Source organism: Mauremys reevesii, linkage group 4, assembly GCF_016161935.1.
Source record: "Mauremys reevesii isolate NIE-2019 linkage group 4, ASM1616193v1, whole genome shotgun sequence".
Classification (NCBI taxonomy): Eukaryota; Metazoa; Chordata; order Testudines; family Geoemydidae; genus Mauremys; species Mauremys reevesii.
The window spans coordinates 68,631,090-68,647,546 of record NC_052626.1 but is presented as its reverse complement, the minus strand read 5'-3'; the positions used below and the strand labels follow the sequence as shown (position 1 = coordinate 68,647,546).

The 16,457-nt window shown below is 42.1% G+C and overlaps 1 protein-coding gene and 1 long non-coding RNA gene across 28 annotated transcripts in view; one reads left to right on the top strand and one right to left on the bottom strand.

The window, feature by feature from the left end:
• Positions 1-16,457, top strand: part of RAD51B (RAD51 paralog B) — a 723,435-nt gene that overhangs the window by 114,613 nt on the left and 592,365 nt on the right. The gene's annotated exons all lie outside the window — the stretch shown is intronic.
• LOC120403067 overlaps positions 1-16,457 on the bottom strand; it is a 32,637-nt gene that overhangs the window by 1,965 nt on the left and 14,215 nt on the right. Inside the window, exons 3-6 of the long non-coding RNA XR_005597455.1 lie at positions 8,227-8,326; positions 2,652-2,753; positions 2,026-2,146; positions 141-202 (exon numbers count right to left, since the gene is read on the bottom strand). This is a non-coding gene — a long non-coding RNA (uncharacterized LOC120403067). The remainder of the gene's footprint in view (positions 1-140; positions 203-2,025; positions 2,147-2,651; positions 2,754-8,226; positions 8,327-16,457) is intronic.

The following is a 16,457-nucleotide window of genomic DNA, read 5'->3' as shown; positions in this document are numbered from 1 at the left end:
ATGCAGTCAGCCCCTTCGTATGGGGAGTGATAGCAAATGAGTTTCCCTTTTGCTATCTCCATCTGCTGGTAAGAGAACTTAAACCTACTCTCTTGACATAGAGGATCTTGGAAAAATCAAATTTACAGGTAAGAAATTACCATCATCCTTCTCCTTGTCATAAAAACTTTATATAAGGTAGAGATGCATCTTTCCATGGTTACTGAAAAAGAAATACAGACAGTCAGACTCTAGTGATCTGGTAAAGGAAAGGGGAATGTCACAAGCAGTAGACAAAGCTTTTAAAATCACCTTTGTTAAAAGCCCTCTGGCGAATGCTGTGTAAGTAATATTAAACGTTTACAGATGTGTACTTTCTCCACAATAACAAATAAGGATGAACTTGGTCTCCAGGGAAAACCTGGGAGCAGTGTTTTATTGTCTTGATGGGGAGTAATGCCATATGAAATGATTTATCCCAGAAATGTTCCCTCCGGCAAGCTTGCAGCACTGGCTTTAAGCCTTAAACTATCAAAGTAGAAAGTGTCAGAATCTCAGAGCATTACAGGTATTAAATAATGAACGATTCATGTGGTCTGATCCTTACTATGCCTCAAAGCTATGCTTATGGCCAAACATTTTGACAGAGGTATAAAGCTAAGGAATACATGTCTATATCTTTTGTGGGTGAGGAGTTTAGCAGAACTGAGATGTGTAATTTTGCAGTAATGGCTTACCATTTGTAAATGGAAAATACTGGTCATGAAATGTTAGTTAAGTACTGAAATGCATACAAGACAGGAAATTCAAAGTTAAAATTCTTATAGCAATCTAAAATTGTCCTTGTGTGTATATAGCATTTTCTATTGATGTATTGTACATGATATTGTACATATGTTGCCTTACTACAGAAATAAAATGTAGTCAGGTAACAGTTTTGCTGAATCCATAACTTTGAGTTTCTTGACGTCTGTGTAGTCTTCAGTCACTTTCTCTAACTGTTGTGTAGTGTTGAAGTGTGCTGTTAAGCAGTATCTGCATTCTACCACAAAGGTGGTTGTGTTTCATTTATATGGATCCCTAAACTCTTTACAAACTTTAATAACTGTTTGTACTAGCTACACACGTACCAGAGGGAGCCTTTTACCCACCAATGAAAGAAGCTATGTAAATGCAAAATTGCTGTTTTATCTGACCAAATTCTGTGGTATTTTATGATGTGTAAACCTACATTTTCTTGGATAAGTCATCTACCCGCACTCTTCTAAGAAAAATAAGGAAGAGGATCAAGCTTCTGTACTGCAGAGCAAGGGCTCAGAGAATGGAAAATTAGAAGGCGCCTCGTATATTTACTTGGATTATTTGGGGGATTTAAAATTTGAACTGTTGAACTGATACTTGTCTGGTTTTGTAGCCTGTGCTGTTAACTTACTTCAGGTTTTTCTTGCGAGTATCTACTGTTTCTATCTGGTTTTGAAGTCAGATTTGTGTATGTATTCCTTGTCCTATTAGAATCTAATTCTGTGAGCTAGACACATTTGTTCTCTTTTGTGTAAAAGGGGCACTGTTAAAGTAAAAATTATGGTATTGATCCTCTGGTCTGGTTGAGCAGTGCATGGCATAGGACACACAAAATTGGGAGGTAAAGTTGGCTGTATGTGAATTTATATTCCCCTGATCTCAAGGGCTGCTGGAAGCTGATTTGGCCCCTAGCATGTTAGAGCGCAACATCAGGGATTCTCTAATCTGTGGCTACCTGCACTTAATCCATTAGGAAAAGGGTGTTGTAGAATTGGCTTTGTTAGCTCTTCACCACTCCAGTGATTTCCCTAAACTATGGGAATCCTCAGATTGCCACCAAGATTACCTTACGGGAGCTTTTACACTGCTGGTGTGATGCAAAACAGCCTTATTAGGGCTGAGAATCTGGCCCCGTATCTAAAAATAATTCCTTATTTTACCAACTGATCTTATTAAATCTGAAATAATTTTAAAATACAACTTGCCTTTAACCATTTATCCAGTTCATTTTAACACTTCACTCACCTTGGATAGTGATAATAGATGGGCCTGATTCCCTTCCAGTTGATAGTCAGATGTTTAACTTCCTTATTGCCAGGAGCTAATATAATGCTGTTTTATTTTAGGCTTCCACAGTGTTTAAAAACTAAACAAAAACAGTTTTTATTTACTTTAAAATATAATCACTAAAACCTTGTACTGTAGGTTTTTAAAACAAATCCTAAATTTTTGGTCTAAACTTCTTGAAAAATGTCCTTCCTATTGAATATCCTATTTCATTAAACACATTACTCGTGAATATAAATTCTTTTCAAATTCATATTTTTTTACATTTGAAATTGAGAGTACACACAGACAATTAGAGATGAAGGATGACATTCTATATAGATGAGTTTTTAACTTCCTATAAATTTCATAAAGTTCACATAAGAACACAGTGACTAAATGAGTCATTGCAAATGTTTCATACTCTACAAATCTAAAGAGACTTATTAATCAATCAAAAATACACAGCAATATATATATATATATATATATATATATATATATATATATATGAAAGAAAATAATCATTCATCTTCCACAGTCTGGAACGTTAGATTTTGTCTCAAACGGGCATAATAATAGAGGTAAATCTGAAATATACACACCAAACAGACTGAAAGTCTGGAATAACAGAATTCTTCTTCATCGAAATGTGATGAAAGGCCTATAGTTGATGTATGTTCCGTTCAGTTCAGTGGGAATATTGCCTAAGTAGGGAATACAGAACTGGTCTTTCATTAGATTTAGATGAACTGATGAGAAATTCTATCTATGACAAGAAAATCCCAAATATCCAAAACCTGGGTGTGGCAGTGTGCTGGGCAACAGCAGCTGAGCAAGTGCTCTGGTCACTGCAACTCTAATTAATTATCCACTGCAGATCTCATTAGGGAGAGCTGTGCCTAATTGATGGGCTGAGGAGAGAACTAAAGGGCTAATAGGCTGATGATACAAAAAGTACAAGAAGGAAGTGGGAAAGGGAGGAAGTAAGATGCTCTTTCCTGCTTGCCTCAAGAGATGAGGGCTCTAAGGCTAAGGCTTTATAGTGTATAAAGGTGGTGGAAATTAATATTATAAATAAATTGCATCAGGTGTTTTACCAGCAAAAAAGGTCTCTGCGCTATTTGTGGACTTGCCCAGAGGCAGGAGCAAGTGGGCCCTGTCACACTAGGTTATCCTACATTTGTCCATTGAATCTGAAATTTTTTGTTTGACTCTTAATTATTCAAAGGTTCTAGATGTCTCCTGAGACATTCAGATTATTAGGGTTGACCTGTATTTCAGGGTTTGAGTTCACTGATTCAGTACTGACTCAGAGAACAGTTGGGTTGTGAATCATTTTCGCTGCCTCTTCTCTTCACAGAATCACAAGATGGGACCATTGTGTTTGTCTAGTAGTTTAACCTGCAAGTTGGACCCCCTGGGATGTCACCTGGTGTACTGGGACACCACTGAGTCAGACTATTCTGCCAGCCTGGGCCCCCTTTTACCTGATCTTGCTGGGCTAGGGTCCCCAGCCTTTTCCAGCCAAGCACAGGCAGGGACACACCCAGCTGCACAGAGAGACAGAGATTTGCTCTGGAGAGGCTCAGTTTAAGGGGCTCGCCACAGCACCCAGATGTCCACCCCGCTTGGAGTACAAACCCAAAATTATATGAAATTTGCCTCTTCCCTCAATGTGGAGGAACGTAGGCACAACTTCTCGTCCCCCCAGTTAGAAATCACATAAACTGGGTTATAGTATAAACCAGAAATAAATTTATTTATGAACTATAATAGATGTATTTTAAGTAGTTAAGGATTTAGCAGACAGAACAAGGCAGATTACTAAGAAAATAAAACAGCACGCAAACTAAGCTTAATACACTAAAGAAACTGGTTACATGTACGTTCTCACCCTAAATGTGGTTCTAATAATTTTCACAGGCCAGATGCCCTTCCAGCCTGGGTCCAGTTCTTTTCCCCAGTTCAGTCTTAGGGCCGCAGCAGTACTTTAACATGGCTTGTGTGGTCGCAGCAGAGCGCTGGGAGAGAGAGCTCTCCCAGTGCTCAAACAAACCCACCTCCGTGAGGGTCGTAGCTACCAGTGCTGGGAGCGTACACTGGCACTTTACAGTGCTGTAACTTGCTTTGCTTGTGGGCGTTTTTTCCTGAGCGAGAAAGTTGTAGTGCTGTAAATTGCCAGTGTAGACAAACCCATAATTGTTTCTAGCAGTCATCTTGGGTGGGTCACCAGGGGAGAACTGACGACGTGGATTATCTCCCTCCCCACCCTTAAATAGTATTTGCATAAGGTGAGAGTCCTTTGTTTCCTAGTTTGACCTCTCCCCCCTTCCCCCCCTCTCCTCGCCCAGCTTCTCATGGAAAAGTACAGAATTCAAGATAGGTTTCAGTATCATGTGACATGGTTACATGCCTCTGTAAGGCCCCTGTACCCATTCTTCACAGGCTGACCCACACGTTCACGGGAAGACTAAGTTCTTTTACGGTCCATTGTCTTGCTGATGGGCCATCAGCACTGTCGGGCTTTTTCAGTGTTGTACCTGAAGTGTTAGCAGGGGATGTGACCCAAAGTAACATAGGTGAAATATAGATACATAGTAAATATTCCTAATTTCAGATACAGAAATGATACATGCATGCAAATAGGATAATCATATTCAGTAAATTATAACCTTTCCAATGATACGTTACAAGAGTTATCTTGCATAAAGCATACCTTAGTTATGTCATATTCCTACCACAAGCATATTTTCATAAAGAATGTGGAGTATAATGTCACACACAGGCCATAGGACTTGCTTGAATTATTTTCTGTTTCAGGTCCAATAGCTGTGATTGCACTAGGACATATTATTTAGAAAAACATCTAATCTTGATTTAAAAAAATTCCAGTAATGGGGAATCCACTACTAACATCAGTAAGCTGTTCCAATGTTTAACCTAACTGTTAACATTTTGCTCCTTTTATTACTAATATGAATTTGTCTAACTTCAACTGCTAGCCATTAGTTCTTGTTATACTCTTGTCTGCTAGATTGAAGAGCCCTGAGATTTCTGATCCCCATGTAGGTACTTACAGACTGTGATCAAATCACCCCTTAACCTTCTCTTTGATAAAATAAATAGATTAACAGTGCCCCCTTAATAACGTTGGGTCACTTTTGTGTGTTTGGCCAACATCTTACATTAATGTCAGTATGGAATTTTTTTAGTTCTTCCATCTAACAGTGGACCATTTTAATGAATAAATACATTTGGTTTTTACCTTCTACTGGGGTGTACAATTGCTTTGAACTGCCGTGTCACTCTGAAGTATTTACCTGAACAGAACATATATTTACAAGTATTTTTTGTTTGTTTTTTGGCACTAGAAATGTTAGTCTGTTATTTCAATCTGAGCCTGACAGCTTTATTCTGAAAAGTTAAAAGGAATATAGTGAAACTATCAAAGCTCTTTTTATGCCATTTAGGCCTATTAGAAAGCAATAAGAAAGATAAAGAAAGATATAAAAGTGTTAGGAACCTAGATGGGCAGGGAAATGGGAAGACTCATTGGAGAGAGTGCAGTGGTTCTCAGCCTATTTACCATTGTGGGCCACATATGCAGCTCTCTGTGGCTATGGCTACACTTAAACTTCAAAGCGCGCGCGCGCAGCTGCGCTGCGGCAGCGCGCTGCTATGTAGTCAGTCAGCGCGCCGCGCCTCCCGCTCCCGCCCCAGCGCCCCCGCGCTGTCCAGCCTCCCTGTGCTGCGGGAGCGGCGGCTCCGCGGCGCTCGCGCGCTGGCTGGGCTTTGGGGCTTTACTGGGGCCAGCGCTTGCAGCAGCGCTGCAGGTGTGTGTTTGCTGTTGCTGCAAGCGCTGCAGTGCGCAAAAGCAGTAGCCACAGTTATGTGGGCTGCATCCACACAATATATATACTACCTGTATGGCCCTGAGGATCTCTCATGGGCTGCAGCTGTGTGCTGACTGGGCCACAAGTGGCCCATGGGTTGAGAATCACTGGTCTAGTGTGTTGAATTTATTGTTGTTGGATGCTGAAGGCGGGTGATATGGATTTGTGAACTGTTAGGGGGCTTGGCTTGTTAGAATCTAGCAACTTCGGGAAAGTAGCAGGACATTTGATCATGTGGATTTTTAAGATGCTGGCTAGTTCATTTTAGATTTCAGGCATAGTGTTAGGTAGTAGCTGCTGATCTACACTACTTCAAGTGCATGATTGGTTTTTAGTTGTTACCATTCATCAGTGTATGAATTTATCTGCCTAAAGCTGAAGGAAAGCAATAGGAAACAAGTGATTGAATGGAGTTATGTAATGAAAACAGAAATCTTACAAGGTAAAACATTGTCAAGAATTAAGTAGCAAGATAGAAGAAATTAATTCATTTAATAAAGTGCAGCAAAATGCTTTATTTGGATTCTTCAAGATCAAATATTGATTCCATTGAGTGAAACTGTCTATGGAAGTAGAAGAGCTGAAAATTCAGTGTGTGACGGTCCTACAAGTGAGACATTTTCAGCACTATTGCCATCAGAGTATAGCCAGAATGAAAATTCAAGTCTCTGTTCCAGGCCTTCCAGCAGCTCTTCAACATTCACCACTAAATATGGCAACGTTCAAGCAGGGATTGTTATAAAAGTGACTGGAAAGGTAAATAATTGAATTTGATAAGAAAGTTGCACCTTACTTTATGTTAACACTACCTTTTGATGCATCAAAAATGAGCAGTTTAAAGAACTGATTGAAATTCATCCCTTTGGACAAACTTCTCCAAACAGGTTTAAGCTTGCAGGTCCACTTGCTCAGTACTGCAAGTGAAGAAAATAAAGGAAGAACTGCAAAATTCCACAGTGACATTAATGCAAAATGGTTGGTCAAACATGGGAAAAAATCTAGTGATGGTCACAAACAAACCATATAAGCAAACGTTTGTACGTAAGACTATTTATTCTGTGTCTGAAAAGAAACCACAGAATATTGTGTTCATTGTTGTAAGTGCCATTCAAAGAATGCAGAGGCAAGAAAAATAAAATAAAGTTCTCAGGTGCAATCAATCATCCTAAACTATTAACACATGAGTATTCAGCATGCTTTTTTAAGCTGCACTGAGGAAGACGTAATACCTAATACAGTTTTAAAGCACACTGTGGAGATTCACAAAATTTTCTGCAGCCTCGTATCAGCTTCATAGTTGAAAAAGCAAGTGTGATACTTCAGCTTCCAGTGACACTCAGTGGAACCTGTGGGAAGATTCTCTGTTTGCGTCCACCTGCCATTACTATGTTGATATTTGCACTGAGATAAGGAAGATTGATAAAAACCTAACACACATTTCACACAACATGGACAGCAATTAAAGAAGGTTTCCAAGAGGCTTTACAGATTAGTTTGATGACATTACTGAAGCAATTTCAGTGGAAAGCTAGCTTCATCTAATTAACAATAAAGAATTGGAATCATGCAAGCACAACTCTGAAAAATTACTTGGAAAATTGATGGAACTTTTCCCTTACTTAGCCAACATGACTAATGCAAGAGGAAAAGATTTTTCAAAAGTGACCAGTGATTTTGGGTAGCTCTATTTCTGGATGCCCAATGTGAAGCACTTTACGGAGGTCTTATTTTCAGGTGATTTGATACTCAGCACTTTCTGAAAATGAGGCCCAAAATGTGTCAAGTTATAAACTGAGTGCAGAGCAGGAGGAACAGATGTAAATATGGGTAATGGGTCAGACTCCTGAGTTTATCCTTCATGCATATAAAATCAAAGATCCATATCTCTACCCCAGATCTGTAGGTAGTTATTACAGTTCACTGGATTAAAATGGTGGGAAATTATGGAAGTAAAAACATGAGACAGGAAATTTGTAAAAGACCTACACTCCTGTCCAGCATCAATGTGTGGTTTTTAGCATGTGTAGTTGATTTTGTTGTAACTTGAAATAGGCAAAGTTTTTGAAAAAATAAATACATTGGTAAACATGCATCTAAGTGCAGACACAAGTGGTAGAGCTAGACTGGGAACTTGATTATAGTGTTCTTAGGTTTTCTGAGGCCCTCCTCTGATGACACTTTGCTCCTGGATGTAGAAATCTAGGTGCAATACAATATTAATGAAAGCATACATAACTCCATGCAGTTCTGTCAGAAAAAGCCTTAGTAAATAGAGAAGACTTACAGGGAACACTGGTCCCATCAGGCTTGGGAATGAAAGTGTGAGTCTCAGAATTGAGGTCCTCTTTCCAGAACACCTTCCTCCAGATGTACACATCTAAATGCTCAGGAAGATCAGAGCCAAGGTAGACACTGTTATCTCAAGAGTTCATCTGATCTCAGCTGCAAGTTAAAATGTGAATGCTGGCTGTTTCTAAGTAATGCAGAACCCAAACCATTTATTAAAATATCTAGACAATCTAGTAAATGGGTACAGAAAATTAGACTTCTGTTTTTCTATAGATGGGATAGGAGGTCTTTTGAAGATGTGCCTTGTAGAAGTATTACTAGAAAATGTCATATGAGGTAATGATTCATTTAATTTAGAGGATATTGGTGCCAAATGGGGAGAAACATTGAGTTACCTAAATAATTAACAGATTTCAAAGAAGTCTTGGAACTGTTTGTCCTCTTGATAGAATAAACACCATCAGGGGAGTCCAATATAAGGGTTTTACAGTAGGCCCCTTACCTAAGCTACTGTTTGGAACCATTTATCTTCTATGATTATTTACCTCAGCGATTCTAACTGATTCTACCACATCACGGTTCCTTTATTTAAACGTAAAACAAAACTTTTGCTTACTCAGCACATATTTTAGTGAAGACTTTGTTAGGAGTAATGGCTGACATTCTCCACAGTGTGGTATTGTGCGTGTGAGTGTTTGAATAACTTGGCAATTATATTCTATGTGAAATAATGTTCAAGGGTAGTTCAGCCAAAGTTTATTCAATGGAAAGATTGAAATTGGAGCATTTTTATAACACTGGGTAGGTAACATCCATGATACTCTCAGCTTTCTATTAAATAGCCGAATTATGATTAAACACCATGATAGTTTGAATAAAAGGCAGCAAAAATCAAGAAATGCAAAGGTAAGTCCAACAAAGGCTGTTGTTCGCATATGTTGTTGTATTAATCTTAAAATTCCAACTTTACCTCAAGTGTGTTTTGATATTTTTAAATTCACAAAATACTAATTTAAACCAGTACTCTTCTGAAGAGTTTCTCTGTGCAGACCTTTGAGGAAAATTGCAGTGACTAGATATAATTAAAGCTGTGCAAATAAACCATAGTAAAACAATTTGTTAAATGTAGCCCCTTCTCTGTTTGCAAATTGGCCACAAAAGAGATTACATTTTCCATACATTTGTTCAGTGTTTGCATTTATTTGACTCCTTGGTAGGGTATATTTCTATTTATGGATTCTTTTGCACACTGCTGCAAATACTGTATTGCTGTTAGCCCAAATATTGAATGTGAATATCAAATACTGTGGTTTGTTACCCAAGTCATGTGCTACCATTTCAGTTCCCTGATCGAATTACTTTTATAAAAAGGAGAGGGCCTGAATAAGTTTTGATACTCAGAGGGAGAAGAATTAGCCTTTCATTTTTCCTTCAGTATGTGGTCTATTTGGAAAAAGTACTGAATAAGGCTCCCAACAGAGCCATAAGAGTAAAATCTTATATCATATTGATGCAGTATTTTTTACTACACCTCTACCCTGATATAATGCGACCCGATATAACATGAATTTGGATAAAATGCGGTAAAGCAGCGCTCCGGAAGGGGGAGGGGGGCAGGGCTGCGTGCTCCGGCGGCTCAAAGCAAGTTCAATATAACGTGGTTTCACCTATAACACGGTAAGATTTTTTGGCTCCCGAGGACAATGTTATATCGGGGTAGAGGTGTACTTCACCTAATCTGTTGTGTAGTGCATTGAAAGTGTTATGTTCTTTGAGTTCTTGCTTATGTCCATTCCAGTGTAGGTGTATTCTTTCCCCAAGCAGCGCCGCTGGAAAGTTTTCCCTCAGTGGTGTCCGTTGGGTCAGCTTTGGTGCCCCCTGGAGTTGCACCCTCATAGCGCCAGTATATAGGGCCCCATGGTGCCTTCAGTTCCTTCTTAAAACCCATGACGGTCGCTGGAACTTCTGCTCATCCTTGCATTTTTCCTGCAAGTACCTTCTCTTAGTGGACTTGTACCTTTTTAGAGTTGAGTTTTAGTTAGTTAATTAGTTAGTTAGTAATATAGCCAGCAGCATAACCCGCTTAGCAGGGCTAGTCCTTCTCCAGCACTGAGGTATGCCTCGGTCCCCAGGGTTCAAACAATGTGCATCGTGCCATAAACCGATGCTAGTTAGTGACCTTAAGTGTCTGAGGGAGGCTAATGTGTAGGAGTGTTGCAGGATCTGCAGAGGCTTCAGACCCAGAACGAAAAAGGACAGGGACACCAGACTGAAGTTCCTCCTCCTGAAGGCAGTGCTCCATCCCCCTTCAGAGCTGAGTCATGTGGATTTGGCACCAAGCACTTTGATTTCTGTGAGAAGCGCCTCGTCATCTCTGAGGGAGGCACAGTGGCATTCTGCCTCCCTGGCATTGAGGAGGGACTCCATACCTGCAGCCTGGGACTCCTGGCACTGACACACATCCCTGGTGCCAAGGAATTCAATTCCAGCATGGGACTCTCGGCACCGCTCTCGATCACTGATGGTGAGAAAGACTGACCAGGGGCATTCTCCAACCTCAAGGTCGATGGACCATAGAGACTCCAATAGAGTGCGACTTGTGCTGGGCCACTCGGAGACGCCAGCGGGGCGTGTGGTCCCGTTGACTCTGGCCCTGGGAAGGGTGCCACTGAGTCCAGTACCATTGGACTCTCTGCCAAGTGAAGCCATTGGGGTATGACAGCCTTGGCACTACCATCTATACTGGAGGCATTTGAGGCAGCGAGTAACTTACTATCCTTCCCAGTAGCACTATACCTGTTCATTTGGGAAATGACAGTGGCAGCACCAGGAACGAGGACCACCGTGGCACCAAGGCAGGTGCTGTTAAACGGCAAGATGATCATGTTGGTGCAGTGCCAATCTCCTTCCCCCAGCACTGTTCTCCAGCACCAGTTGGTATCACTCCACCCTGGTCGCCAAGAACTGACTCCTTGGACTCCAGTACTGAAGCAGTCCTATACCTCATGCAGGATCAGACACTGTTTGGATCAGCGATATCCTATGGCTGACATGAGCTAGGGCATGCTGCCAATGGCCTGGCCTTTGAACAGTGCCATCCTGTAGCCTATAAAAGACTCCTGCATCATTCTAACATCCTGCAAAGAGGACAGAGAAGTAGTACTTTGTCTCTCCCAAGGGGTATGAATTTTTGTCCCCCCCTCCCCTCCATACTAGGTTCACTGGTTGTTTCAGCGGCAAACAAAAGGGGAGAGACAGGGTCAGCAGGGGCCAACTCCCAAAGCTAAAGATGCAAAAAAACTCTACCTTTTTGGTAGAAAGGTCTACTCAACAGGTGGCCTCCAGCTCAGAATTGCTAACCATCAGGTGCTCCTGGACTGGTATGATTTCAACTCCTGGAGTGCAATGGTGAAATTCAGGGAGCTTTTTCCCTAGCTGAGGAGGAGAAATTAGTGGCTAAAGCGTCCCTCCAGGTCGCTCTGGATGTGGCAGACTCTGCAGCCCATTTCCTGGCTTCCGCGGTGGTCATGAGGCAAAGCTTGTGGCTTCAGTCTTCGGGGTTGCCCTGTAAGGTCTAGCAGACACTTCAGGACCTTCCGTTTGAAGGCAAGTCACTCTTCTTGGAGCAGACAGACTTGAACCTGCATATCTTAAAGGACTCTAGAGCCAGCCTTAAATCCCTGGGGCTGCATACACCAGCCCCTGCCGGGAAGAACTACAAGCCCCAACCCAATGGCCTGTTTCTATTCATCACAGCAGAGAAAGGAGTACAGCAGGAGAAGGAACAGAGGCTACAGGAAGAGGCCTCCATCCCAATCCTCATCTGCACCAGTGCCTGTCTTCCTCCTGCCCCCCTCGAGATACTCAGCGGGTCTAAGCAGGCCTGTTGATGGGACACTTGGGGACGACGTACCGGGACACCATATGGATCTGATTTTCCCCTACATTTGTGGACTGTTTTTCCCACTTCTATCATGCATGGGTCCACATTACCTCAGATCACTGGGTGCTACTCATGATAGAAGTTGGATACGTCCTTCAGTTCAGTTGTTCTTCTCCCTCCCCATCCCTCTGCACAGACCTTCTCATGAGAAACTTGTAGCCTAGGAGGTGCAGTTGCTCCTAAATGTGGGAGCAGTAGAAGATGTTCCACCAGAATGAAGGGGCTGGGAGTTCTATTCTTGTTACTTCCTAATCCCAAAGGCCAATGGTGACCTCAGACTGATCTTGGATCTGTGAAACCTCAACAGATTCATGAAGAAACTGAAGTTCCACATGGTCTCCCTGGTTTCCATTATCCCTTCTCTCATTCCAGGGAATTGGTATGCCACCCTCAACTTGAAGGATGCGTATTTCCATATTGCTATCTTTCGGGGACACAGAAGGTTCCTACGATTCATTGTAAACCACAGGCACTACCAATTTGCAGTACTCCTATTTGCGTGTCAGCGGCTTCTTGTGTGTTCACAAAGTGCATGGCAGTCACTGCAGCCTTTCTAAAGAGACAAGGAGTTCAGGTCAGCCAGTCATCTAGGTAGGGGTAAATCAGAGGTCAATCCAAGGCCAGGGTGAAGGCAAATGTAAAGCTAGTCCAGTCAACTTTCCAGGACTTGGGGTTGTTGATAAACATGCAGAAGTCCACGCTTTGCCTGGTTCAAAGGATAAAATTATTCGGGGTGGTCCTCTACTCAACCCATGCCAGAGCCTTTCTCCCATAAAACTGGTTCAGAGCTCTAGGGGTGCTCAGAGAGAGCCTGAGGAGTCATCCCAGCACCACAGCAAGAAACTGCTTAAATCTCCTGGGGCATATAGCACCATACACCTATGTGGTGCAACATAAAAGACTGCAACTCAGACCTCTCCAGTCTTGGCTTGCGTCAGTATACATACCAGGTCGACACCATCTGAACAAGACGGATTTCCTTCCCCTGTCAGTGATTTCCACCCTCCTTTGGTGGCTGGACCTGGGGACAGTATGCACAGGAGTCCCATTCTCAAGATCCCAACCATCAATGTCACTTGTCACAGACATGTTGGTGATTGGATGGGGGGCTCACTTGGGGACCCTCAGAACTCAAGGCTTCAAGTCCCCAGAGTAGCTCTTGTTACACATCAATGTGAGGGAACTGAGATCCCACTGGGGGACACTTTGAAGACCTGGGATGCATCTGTTGTCAACCTTCAAGGCAGAGGTAGCCCAGAGGGGAGAGTTTGAGTGGCTAAGATGCTGGTGGTGTTAGGGAGCTAACACCCATCTAGTACAGGCAAGACTTCCTTGTGCTGGAGGCTGATGGCAACAAAGTGAATCACAGCTCTGGGAGCCCCAAGAAGTGTCGCTCCTGCTTGATCAGAAACACTGGTGGGTGAGCTCTGATCCATTCGCCTCTGAGATACACAGTATAGTTAACCCTTACATCCCATCCTTGCATATCAGCCACTTTAAAAAAAACACCCCAGCCAATTAAAAATAAAGCATAAAAAGCTACCAAGCTGTGAGAGCTAGGCTATGGAAGATGGCCTGGTTCAGTCAATGTTGGGGATGAAGAGGAATTTGCATGGATCCTGGAGGAACTCCATGTAGATAGGCAGTGTGATGGCAGAAATAAAAGAATCTAGCAACAAGAAGCTGTTGGTCAGCTAGCAAGGATATTGGGGTGACAGCTGGTGCTTAGCAGAAGGCTTGAGGTGGATTAGGAAGAGGTAGGGGTCTTACCCAAAAGGAAGGGAGTAGAGTAGAGTAGAGTGTGGAAGGAGGTAACGGGGAGGCAGAGAAGGAAAGGATCTGGAGTTTGTTTGTTTATTTTGCTCCTATACTTCTGCTTAGATGCACTAGAATGAATTTACTCATCCTTAGGGGTCTATGAGGTAAAGAAAAATATCACTGAAAAGTGAATTCTTGACCATATGCAGTAGCTAATTGGCCAGGTTTTATATCTGAGGTTTTATTTAATTTCAACTTGTATTTTTATTTCAATAACTCGTATTTCACAGTGCGTAGGCAGGAAGATATATCATACTGTACAACTGAGTCACTGCAGAACAGATACTTAGCAGACAATATCCAGAGACAAAAGGGTTTTTTAGCATCATTCATAAGAGTGTAGTAGTGATTTATCTTTCGGTTTAGGTGTAAAATCATAGTTCTGACCATTTGTGGTCAGTAAGCATTTCCTGTCAACTTCTGCAAGAGTTTAGAGATGTTAGCCCTAGTATCTAAACTGCAACTTTGGTAACCTTCCTAAATCCCATCACAGTGGTTCATTAGATGCAGAACAGGAAGTGAAGAATACTTATCTATTAAATATTTTTGCTGTGCTATTAAACAGCTGTCTGTCTATCCCAGGTGTGATTGCATTTCAGTGGTGGTGATAAAATTCTTTCTACTCTCACATTTAAAAATTCAGCTATTATATTTCCATTAAAAGAATGGCTGCAGATGTATAACTCTGTCTGGTCTCTCCTGTATGGGGTTAGCGTAGTTATGGAGATTTGGTTTTAAATTGCAAATTATAGGTAGAAAAATAAATGTAAAAATGAGATTGTGGGGTTCTCAGTTTTTATTATCAATGATTTTGAAACCCTCTCTTCCCTCCCAGATCACCTGGGAGCAGGCTCACCACTTGTTTAGGGACCTGATGTTCTTGAGGATAATGGAGATTCTGTGAAGGTCCCTGTGGTAGTGTTGGATAGATGGAAATCTTCTATCCACCCATCTGCAGCAGCTCTCTACTCATAGGAAGAATGACAGCTGGTGGTGCCTACACCTGGATATGTACTGCATACCTTTGTTAGATTACCTTGGTAGCTTACAGGAACTACTCTGGCCTAGAAGATAAGAGCAAATAATACTTACTGCTCTAAGGCAGAGGTTCTCAAACTTCATTGCACTGCAACCCCCTTCTGACAACAAAAACATGACTCCAGGATGGGGAACTGAAGCCAGAACCCACCCGAGTGCCATCGCCCATTGGAGGCCCAAGCCCAAGAGCTTCAGCCCCAGGCGAGGGGCCTATAATCTTAGCCCTGCCGCCCAGGGCTAAAGTCCTCAGGCTTCAGCCCTGGGCGGTAGGGCTTGGGCCCCGGACGGTGAGGCTCAGGCTTTGGCCCTGCGCTCCAACAAGTCTAAGCCAGCCCTAGCGACCTCATTAAAATGGGGATGCGACCCACTTTGGGGTCCCGACCCACAGTTTGAGAACCACTGCTCTAAGGAAATCATTAAACACATAAGTTGGAGCCAGGATCAGCTTTACTTCGAAGTAATATAGCAACGTACAATGACAATGCAATAGAAAAAAGAGTACCTACTGTAATAAGTCAACAAGCTTTGGCTAATGGTTACTGCTTATAAACATTAAAGTAAACTTATCTACTATTCACTACAACTGACGCTTATGTTAAAAAAACAACTTAAACTTACACAAGAACAGTCACCATTACATTGTACAAACCCTGAGCATGCACTCTCCTGTAGTTTTAAAACCCCAGACACTTTCTTGTGATGGCATGTTATTAAACAAGAGCTACCAACACTAAGCAGGCAATCACTTTTTTTACAAGCTCCTTGGTCTTCACCTCGGCTAACCTGTGATGAGACACTATCCCTAGCACAAAGACTTTCACTCCAAACCACCACAGGGACTGACAGGGTCTCCCCAAACAAGGATAGTCTCTGGGGTACTCACACTTTCCACAATTGCTTGCAGCTTTTAGTGGTCAGCTGCTGAGAAGGAGGAAATGTGCTGAAGCTTTTTGCTAGTAGGCCCGTGGATGCAACGAGGCCTTAATACCGCTCGTGTGGTCTCAGCAGGGACAACTTGACAGCAGAGTCTCCTAAATCTCTAGTTCTAAACATAGGCAACTGCTAATAGTTCCTATTCTGCCAGATGCCTAAACCTGGTAAATTAGCACAGCTAGCTCCAGGTCTAGACTCCCTTTCTCATGAAACTTCTGACCTTCTTTTTCAGGTGCTTGATTTCCCCCTCTCTCAGCCTTATCTGTCTTCCAGCATCCCTTTTCTAACTAATGGTACCACAGACTCCACCCAGACTCTGAAAAAACAGCTGGCTTTCTTTTGCCTCGCATCATGACCAGTAATACAGTAACTCCTGACTTAATGTTGTAGTTATGTTCCTGAAAAAATGCAACTTTAAGTGAAATGATGTTAAACAAATCCAATTTTCCCATAAGACTTAATGTAAATGCTGGGGGTTAGGTTCCAAGGAATTT